Source organism: Gavialis gangeticus, unplaced genomic scaffold (genome assembly GCF_001723915.1).
Source record: "Gavialis gangeticus isolate Ggan-Ray unplaced genomic scaffold, GavGan_comp1, whole genome shotgun sequence".
NCBI lineage: Eukaryota > Metazoa > Chordata > Crocodylia > Gavialidae > Gavialis > Gavialis gangeticus.
Window position 1 is genome coordinate 51847339 of NW_017729027.1, and position 9140 is coordinate 51856478.

The following is a 9140-nucleotide window of genomic DNA, read 5'->3' on the forward strand; positions in this document are numbered from 1 at the left end:
CACTCTCCTTTTCAGCATCCACTCTCTGCCACTTTGTGATACAGGATACTGGGCAAGACGGACCACCATCTGACCCAGAAATGGCAAGTCTTATGTTCTTACATATTCATGAATGCACAGAAAGGAATGTGGATCTTGCCAGAAGTTATGTAAAGATCTGTGTGGAGCATCCAGCTCATGGGGTGGTTTTAACAGATACTTTTTAAGGTTATTTTTTTTTATTTTTGGTTGACTGGAAAATCTAAAACCTCAATTACTTCTGTTCTTAAAAGGTTTGGGGCCTTAAATTATTTAACAAGCTGATTTTACTAGTCATCTAAAAGAGCTCCAGTATATTTTTGCATTTTGGTCTAAAGCATAATAGCCTTTTAATAGGTACTCTTATAGTATACACTCTCTATTGCATCAAGAATATATTTTGTTCTGGTTATACAATGCCTGTGTACCTTTAGTCTGATATTTAGCCTGCCAAATAAATGAGTGTCTTTATGCTGACTATGATGGGTTTTGGAGCAACACCTTTGTGTCTGCTACAACTTCAGTAGGAGTATAACATGTACTAAAGCATCATAGTACATGGCTATTCAACCGAAGTCAAATACAATCAAAGAATTGTTAAGCTCTTTGCATATTTCTGTTTACTCTGTGTGTGTGTGTGTGTGAGTGTGAGTGTGAGTGTACTGTAATGTATGAGAATCAAAGAATAAGTGCAGAGTGCTGTTTGAGACCGTTAAAAGTCCTAGTTGGAAAGAAGCTGAGATAAAGATAATGAGATTCCCCTGTCTCTTCATCAAATGATAAAGGAATAAAAAAGGGGGAGGTTCTGTATTATGAAACTATAAGGATCTAATAACCAAAATGATTTAAATCTCTTGTCTTTTAATCAGAAGCCCTCCAAATCACATTCAGTATTAGTTGTATGTTATCAGGACTCTTATCATTAGGTTTCTTAAAAATATATTTTTCTTGGGGTTATTCTTTGAACTTGCTATGTGGGAATTTATACATATCACTCCAAGGGCAGTTTGGAGAGACTGTACCCTTTAATAGTAAACTTAATTTGATCTTATATCCCACACAATTTTCAGGATGATTTAAGGATTAGGTTTTCTGGCAGACTGAGCTATATATCCCTGAAAACACTAGAAACATTTTTTTCTAACTCTTATTGGTGATATGACCCTGTCCTTACATTTTCATCTTTAACATAACTGTTCTCTTTAGCCTGCTAACATCAGTAGCAACCTGTGATCAATCACAGTTTGCCAGCTCATGTGATATAAACAGTTATGGTTGGTCATGGGAGCAGAGATGGTGTCTATGGAGTATAATATAAGAAGGTGGGAGCCACATTTTTGTAGCAACTGAAATTTAGAGAAAAAAAGAAATACAATTTTATATGATAACTTTCTGTACTAAAATTTAGGGTGATTATTTATAAATACTAAATTTAGTAATGCATAACATTTTGATTGATAAATTTTCATTTTTTTAGAAGGTCATATTAGGAAGTCTTATTCATTCTGCCAGCAGCTAATATGAACTTGTCATCATGACAGTATATTTGCAGTACTCTGTCTAAACTAACTCAATGCACTATGTTGATTTCTGTGCCCATACTTTTTTATCATTATCCATATATATTCACAGTGCAGCTGAGAAATATATATTGTTCATTCCTGCTTGATGAGGAAAGCTAAGAAGGACGACAACTAAATTATTAGTGGGAGTCCTTAATGAAGTTACTGAAAACATAGAAACACTCGAGATCTAGTTAAACTTCTACTGACTTGAAAGAGAGGAAGTAGAGTCCAGAAAGCAAAAACATACATTATTTTGTACATATACTGTCATCTGGAGTTGAGTATTTGCAATTGCAAGTCAAATGAATGATCTTACGTGATACTACAGTCTCTTGACCTATTGTTGGTTTAATTATTCACCTACTTAATTACACTGCACAACATGTACAAATTAGGGGATAATAGATAAAAGTATACTCAACAGGCATGATTGTTTGTTTTTGGACAATTTTTCTGTGTACATTTTGCAAGGGAGGTGTGGCAGATGTAGCTGTATAGTACTTTTACATTTTTCCAGATCAGAAAAGAGATAAGAGAAAAGAGCCTCAGATTAGACAAGAGTCATTTTAACTCTCCTGGCTTTACCACAGGACTGGAGAGGTTCATAGTCTAATTATTCCCCTAATACTCCATGAGGCTGGGAACCACCATTAGCCTCACCTTATTGATGGGGAACTGAGACACAGAGAGCCTATAGGCACAGCACTCACAGACATGACAATTTGTGCCTGATCTGTCCCCAGAAAGCAGTGTACAGACGTAAGGAAACACAAGTGCACAGCTGCAGGCAGCTTTAAAAGGACCCAATCCCATGACAATCTGAACCCTCATTGCATGAGGGTCCAGATGTAGGAGCTCCAAAACAGAGCACCTTCATTAATTTCTGTCTGTGCTTGCCAGGAGCAGGGCTCAGCTGATGTAGTCCATCTCTGCTTCCCATGCTGTTTTTAGAAGGAGAGGGGGAATGGGAGTGGAGGGAACTCTTTTTGGGGGTTGTAGTTCTGAAGGATGGGATAGGTGGATTGGAGCCTCCCCGCCCCCAAGCACAGCTGGGGAATCGCAAGAACAAGCTCCCTCCCCTACCTTCCCCCTCCTCCAATCCAGACAGCACCAGAGCTGTGATAGGGTCCTTGGAGCTAGGGGAGAGATGCTGCAGAGATGCAGCCTCTCTCTCTGGATCAACTCCAGTTTAGAGCCAATCCTCCACCTTCCCAACCAAACGGCTAACACCTGCTGGCTGAGGAGGATCTCTAACTCATAGCACTTTCTGCAAAGTACCATGAGTTAGACAGGGAAGCTGCATTTCTGTCTGCACCCTATATGACACCAGAAGTCTGTGGCATAGCAAGAACTTTATCCTAGGTCTCTCTAATCCCGGGTTGACCATCCCTCCTCTTTGCACTCCATTCTCTTCTCCTTGTATGACGGAACACTGGGAAACAAATGTTGATCGATATAGACCTGGCTAGAAATAAATGTTTCTTTACCTGATTTTTCTCATGAAGTGGCCCTAAAATGCCAACTCCATACAGCCAGGATTCTCCCAGGCCAGGAAATTCTCACCTATCTATTTAGAGTATATATGCAGCTCCTTTTTTACTGTTGTGGCTCTAAACAGATGTCTCATTTGAAAGCAGTCTTCATTATCCAGGGTTTTAACTCAGAGTAAAATGTGAGTGGTGCAGCCATGAAAACACAAAGACCTCCCAAGCTGCATTCCTGCTTCTCTGCCAGTAGGTGGTCAGCACACAGCCTGACAGACCTACCCCTGGAATGACTTAAAACTAACCTAAATGACCCTTGGTTAACTTACAGACGTGCACCGAATTGTCCCAGGAAACAGGGTTAGCACATTTTATCGTGCACAAGTACTTAAAGCAGGACAATGGACTTATATAGCTGCAAGATCCTGGGGCAAATGGCTTTCCTCCAAAAGAAATATGATGCCTGTTTATACTCTTTGACAGCACAGAGAAGATGTAGGCTGGGGGTTGGCAGCTGTAGCCTTACTTTTCAAAACATTTAACTCTTATAAAGAACTATAGAGAGCATCTTCTCTGAAGTGCTAACTATCAACCTTAAACATTAAACAGGTTGTCAGCAGCTCTCAATAAGTACTAGCATCTTGAAAGATAGACCCTCATAATCTGTGAAAGGAGACCTCGTTATAAAGCCATTCCTAAAGTAAACAGTACTCACAAAGGCTACTAAGGGTAGGCGTATATCTGAGTGAAGGATAGAGGGGGTACAGTAGTGCAGCTGCACCCCCACTTGATTCCTACTCCACCCAAACTTTAAAAACAGGTGCTTGGCAGGGGCAGTCACATTTCTATTCAGGCAGTGCTGAGGGAGTATAACAATTTTATAACAAAAATATGTGTAAATGAAGTACCACTACAGAACTGGGGTTGCTTTTTTTCCAAGAGTTGGAAGAAATCATATTTCCCTTGAGTTTTGCCTCCAGGGTTGTGCCTTTGTAGAACTGTAATAGTCAATAAAAAGTGAACCAATTCTATTTGTTTAATGCAGAAAGCAACTTTGGTCCACTTGGCGAAAATTTAGGTAAATATTTCAATACAGATTTATTTGAGCTTCAGACAACCACTTGTGAGTCATTCAGTCTGTCCCTTGGTGCCCTGGAAGGATTGCTTTCTTAAACTGGTAGTTCTCTAACTTTTTATTCTGTGGAACATTTTGTAACACAGAAGTCCTTCCATGAACCTACCTAACCTTCAATCAGTATTTGATTTGGTCCATCACAACTTGATTTTCAAATGTTTCATTCAGTAGGCCAACAGAAAAGACACAGAATCCATATAGCACAATATGAAAACCTCTGAATTCAGCCATCCGTACCTAGTAAATGTTCAGTCATGCATGCTTGAATGTTTTATCCTCTTTTGAGTACTCTTCCACTAGCTGAGTTTGTTGGGAGTTACATTCCAAAGCAAGAGTTTTCCTCTCTGATACGGTGTGCCCTTGTATTGAGAGGAGAATTTGGAAGATATTTTTCCCTGGTATTTAATACAATGTTTTCATATAGTAACTGTAAAAAACTCCACCCATATTTTGGGGTGTTGGTGGAATGTCATGCATATTTTCTTGAATTTGTTTTACTGATATGGCATGTGTAACTTCTTGGTATAAGTAGCATCAAGCTATATTTAGCTTTATTGTTATTATGTCTGTATGAATTGTGGTATTTGCTATGAATGTAAATTTTATATAATTTTATATTTTGGCAAAGCCTGTTTGATAGGGCATTGAGTAACCTAAGTGCTCCTCCCTTAATCATACTTGAGAGAAGTAAGCACTGAGAATTTGCATCTGACATGGGTATGTTAAATGGCCAGTCAAATAGCCCCTTGAATATGTTGTCTAAGGCACTTGAGCCAGGCCCTTCCAGACAATAGCAAATTCACAGTTTAAAAGGAGAGACCTGTAGTGAGAACAGCACCTGGCTATTCAGGCTCTTCATGGGATGACATTACAATGAGAGAGACTCTATCTTTAAGATATGGGTTAGTAGTCTTTGGGGGAGTCTACACATGCTGCTGGCATGGCAGCATGCTATGGCAATGAAACATCTGCAGGCAAAACGCATGATGCTACAGATACGTCACTGTAGTGATGCACTCCCATGTTACAGCGCATTGCTACAGTGATGTACTGCCTAAAAATAACTATATGCCGTATGCACAGCATAGTACCAGTTGTTACTGTGCCATCTTTTAGTACTTCCAAAAGACAGTTCTAAATAACGGTGCACTAAAACAGTGCCATAGCGGCATGTGTAGATGTACCTGTTATGTCTGAAAGGATTAAATATTCTCCTGGTCGTTATCAGATCAGGAACACCGCTAGTCTGGTAAACAGGTACATACTTAGGGAACAAGAAGTTATATGAAATAGCTTGGGCTCCCCAAAATCAAACAGCTATTGTATGTAAATGGCCAGATAAAAACCATGCTTAAGCCTTGCAAGCGTTTGTTTTTAGGTTTCCTGGCAGAGGGACTGACTCTAGGCCTTCAGCCAGCAGGCTGAGGGTAATAGGCTGCGAAAATAAGTTGCAGGAGGCCCTGGCAGAAAGGTCAGAAGCAGCAGCTGCTTTCCAACCTGCTGTGCTGAGGAGGAGCTGTAGGCTAATATGCGGGGTTAAAGTAAAATTATCACTCTGATATTTTCTTTTGTTTGTTTATTCTTATATCTGTCTGTATCTCAACATATGGTTACTGATCCCTTAGGGTTGCTTTTGTTCTTTCATACCTTTTATATTTTACTGTCAAGGATAAGTGAGATTTCAGAGCATCTGACCACACAGGTAAGTTTCTTCTATAAAAGGGGGAGGAATCTAAAATTTCTGAGCACCAGACTAGGTTGTGAATCTTCTAGCTGGCAAAATATACTCTACTAAGAGCTAACAAGACATAAGTAAGATGGGTAAATCTGAGGTGCAATGGGTCAAGGAGCTGATCTTTGGGGTACCTTAGTTTGTACTTAGTAGTCAAACAGCACATGGCAGAGAGGGGTTTGGACCTGAAAGAAACCTCTGAAAGCATGAGAACACCCAAGGAGTGTGTCTCCAAGGCACTTCTGACCATATTTGGAGTCAGGGTACATTGCAGGAGCTTATTTCCATTTGCTCTTGCTTCACTTAGCAATTGAAATAATGCCTTTTCATTTATCTTACTTCTAAGGAAAAGTCATTCTAATAGTCTAAACTTTCCTTACTGGTTATATTTTTTAATCATTTATTTATTTACTAGTATTTGGTCAACTTCCTCTAAATGCTTACCATTTTGTTCATGTATATACCTTTTTATTCAAATATGGTTCACAAACTGAACATAATGCTTCAACAGAAGGCTAACTAGAGCCAAGCAGGGTAGGATTTTTATTTATTTAAAATACTAATCTAATTAATAGTGATCCATATGTAAATATAAACCCTTGATTAAGACAGGAAGCTTGTTGTAGTGAATAGACTACAAAAATGGAGTTTGGGATCTGGACCCCATCCACAGTTCTGCCATCATTTAATGAGCAGCCATGACTAAATTATCCAGCTTCTCTGAGCCTCAGTTTTACATATGTAAAATAGGGATAATATAGCTTATACAATCTACAAAAAGTGTTTTTAGAACTATGGCTAAAAATAACTATAGCAGTGATAACTGTTATTCTGATTCTCTACAAAATTTAAATATGTCCTTTTGATTAAACTGAAATTCACATTTTGCAGAAATTTAAAGTTTTCTTCCCTTTTTCCAAGTAATGTTTAAAAATTCTGAAATTATTTCAGAAAAAATATGACTGTGTGGCATTAGACAAAGACAACCAAATGTATTAGTTTGCTATGTCTAGAGCTCTTAAGGTTTACCTCTGTAAGATATAAGTGCTAATACATTCAAAATGGGTAAGTCCTTTTTTACCCTGTAAAAAGCATCACATACAGACTATTTTCCACAGACAAAGCATATTAGCATTATGGGATTCTCTGGCAAAACAACTGAGATATACTATACAATTATATAATCATAGAACATTGGGGTTGCAAGGGACCTCAGGAGGTCATGTACTCAACCTTATTTGTACCAAGACCCATTTGTAAACATTGATGGCCAATCCTAACCCAGTAAATAATTTAAGAAGACAATATCCCCCTGCCCTTTCCAGGGGAAAGGCTGGGACCCAGCCCCCCCACCCCACCCTACCCCCCAGTGTGTGGGGCATAAGGGGCCCTAAACAGCCCCTTGCAGGCTGGAACTCTGCCAGCCTACAAGAGGAAACCCATGTTTTCCCATGGTTTTCTCCTTTAAAAGAGAATAATTTTTAAAATTTTGTTCACAACTTTTTCATATATTCTTGCACTCACAATCCACTTTTGGATTGTGACCCATGGGTTGAGAAACACTGACCTAGTCCAACCCACTGCTCAAAGCAGGACCATCTCCAACTAGATCATGCCAGTCAAGGCTTTGTCTAGCAGGTCTTAAAAATCTCCAAGGATGGAGATTCCATAACCTATCTGGGTAACATATTTTAGTACTTTACTACCCTCATAGTGAGAATTTTTTCCCTAATATATAACCTAAACTTCTCTTGTTATAGCTTGAGACTATTGCTCCTTGTTCTGTCCTCTGCCACCAATGACAATATTCTAGCTCCATCCTGGAACCACCCTTCTGGTAGTTGAAGTCTGCTATTAAATCCCCTCACAGTGAGAGTATCTACACATGCTTTACAGGTCTACAATAATTTGGGCACTCATTCTTGCTCTATACAACTTCAGCAGCAAGAGCAATATATGCATCAATTAATTTAATTGCAAATTTTTTTTTTAGCTTTAGTTGTCTCTTTAAAGAGAACACACAACAGAACTTTTAACTGCATCCTAGAAGTCATGAAGCACCAGGCAGATAAAATCACATGGTTACTAGGAGTAGCAAATGGGATAAACAATATGGGAAATGAACTCTTATCAATGATCTCAAGACAGTGCTATATTTAGGTCAATTGTACCTGAAATCGTTTGATGGGGTAATTGTTCTTTGGTCCAGACTCTGCTCTCCGAGCCTGTCAGGGTGCTTGTAGGTCCACTGTATTGGATTCACCAATTTTCTTCCAGATTCATTTTCTAATAAAAATACATTAATTAATTAATTAAATCATCAAAAAAGCAGCAAAAAATTAATCACACTTGTATTTTCTTTAGTCATATAAATCTTTCTTTAAAAAATTACAGTTTAATATTAAATAAAAATGATTTCTGCAGAGAATTCACATGAAGACCAATGGCTAAAACTTTTATTCAATTTTTCAAGTTCTTTCTGGACCCTGTAGCAACTGCGGTAGATAAGTTAAAGATAAAAGTAAGTATTGCAGCATGTTATTAATTTAGCAGATCTATTAATAAGCAGCACAAAATAAAATTATTGGACTTCAATATTCTGATGTAGTCCAGTGCCATATTATACAGGCCTTAAATTGAGTTGATTTTCTTAACTGACAACAAGCTTGTTTAATTGTTTATTTCATTGTTAATTTAACCTGTTTTATCCATGCATTTATATCAATGCAATAAATTCAATTTTAAAAATTAAATTTAATCATAAATAATGTTAAGAATGACACTCTAACCTCAAATGCCAGTTACTTAGCTCCTCCCTGGTATTAGAAATGAAATCTTTGGTTTGCTTAACACAAACATAAAATTGTCTTGTCCTTTGACAGAATAAGAAACATAGCATACTATTTTTTCCTTTATATTAAGATTCAATATTAACAGGACCAAATTTAGGCTAGAAATCACCTTCTCTGGCATCTGTTAAGTATGTATTTACCTTTGATTCAGATGGTTTTGTGTTTAAAGCCATTTTTTGAGCTTATTGTACTATACTTAAAAAAATACAATCCAGATATAAGGAAATATGCTGAAGAATAAACAATTTAATACTTTTTCTTTAAAAAAAGCTAGCAGAGAGAAATGGAAACTGTGTTGAAAGCTACAGTAGGTACATCAGTTGATTTAGCTATTGTTTCTTGTATAAAGCTCCA

General features: G+C 37.7%; 1 protein-coding gene across 13 annotated transcripts in view; it reads right to left on the reverse strand.

Annotated features, from left to right (window-relative positions):
- MYT1L (myelin transcription factor 1 like) overlaps positions 1-9140 on the reverse strand; it is a 709345-nt gene that overhangs the window by 478973 nt on the left and 221232 nt on the right. For all 13 annotated transcript variants that reach the window (XM_019520651.1, XM_019520649.1, XM_019520647.1 and 10 more), the window contains one exon: positions 8106-8220. The gene's annotated coding sequence lies outside the window, so the exon portion shown is untranslated. The remainder of the gene's footprint in view (positions 1-8105; positions 8221-9140) is intronic.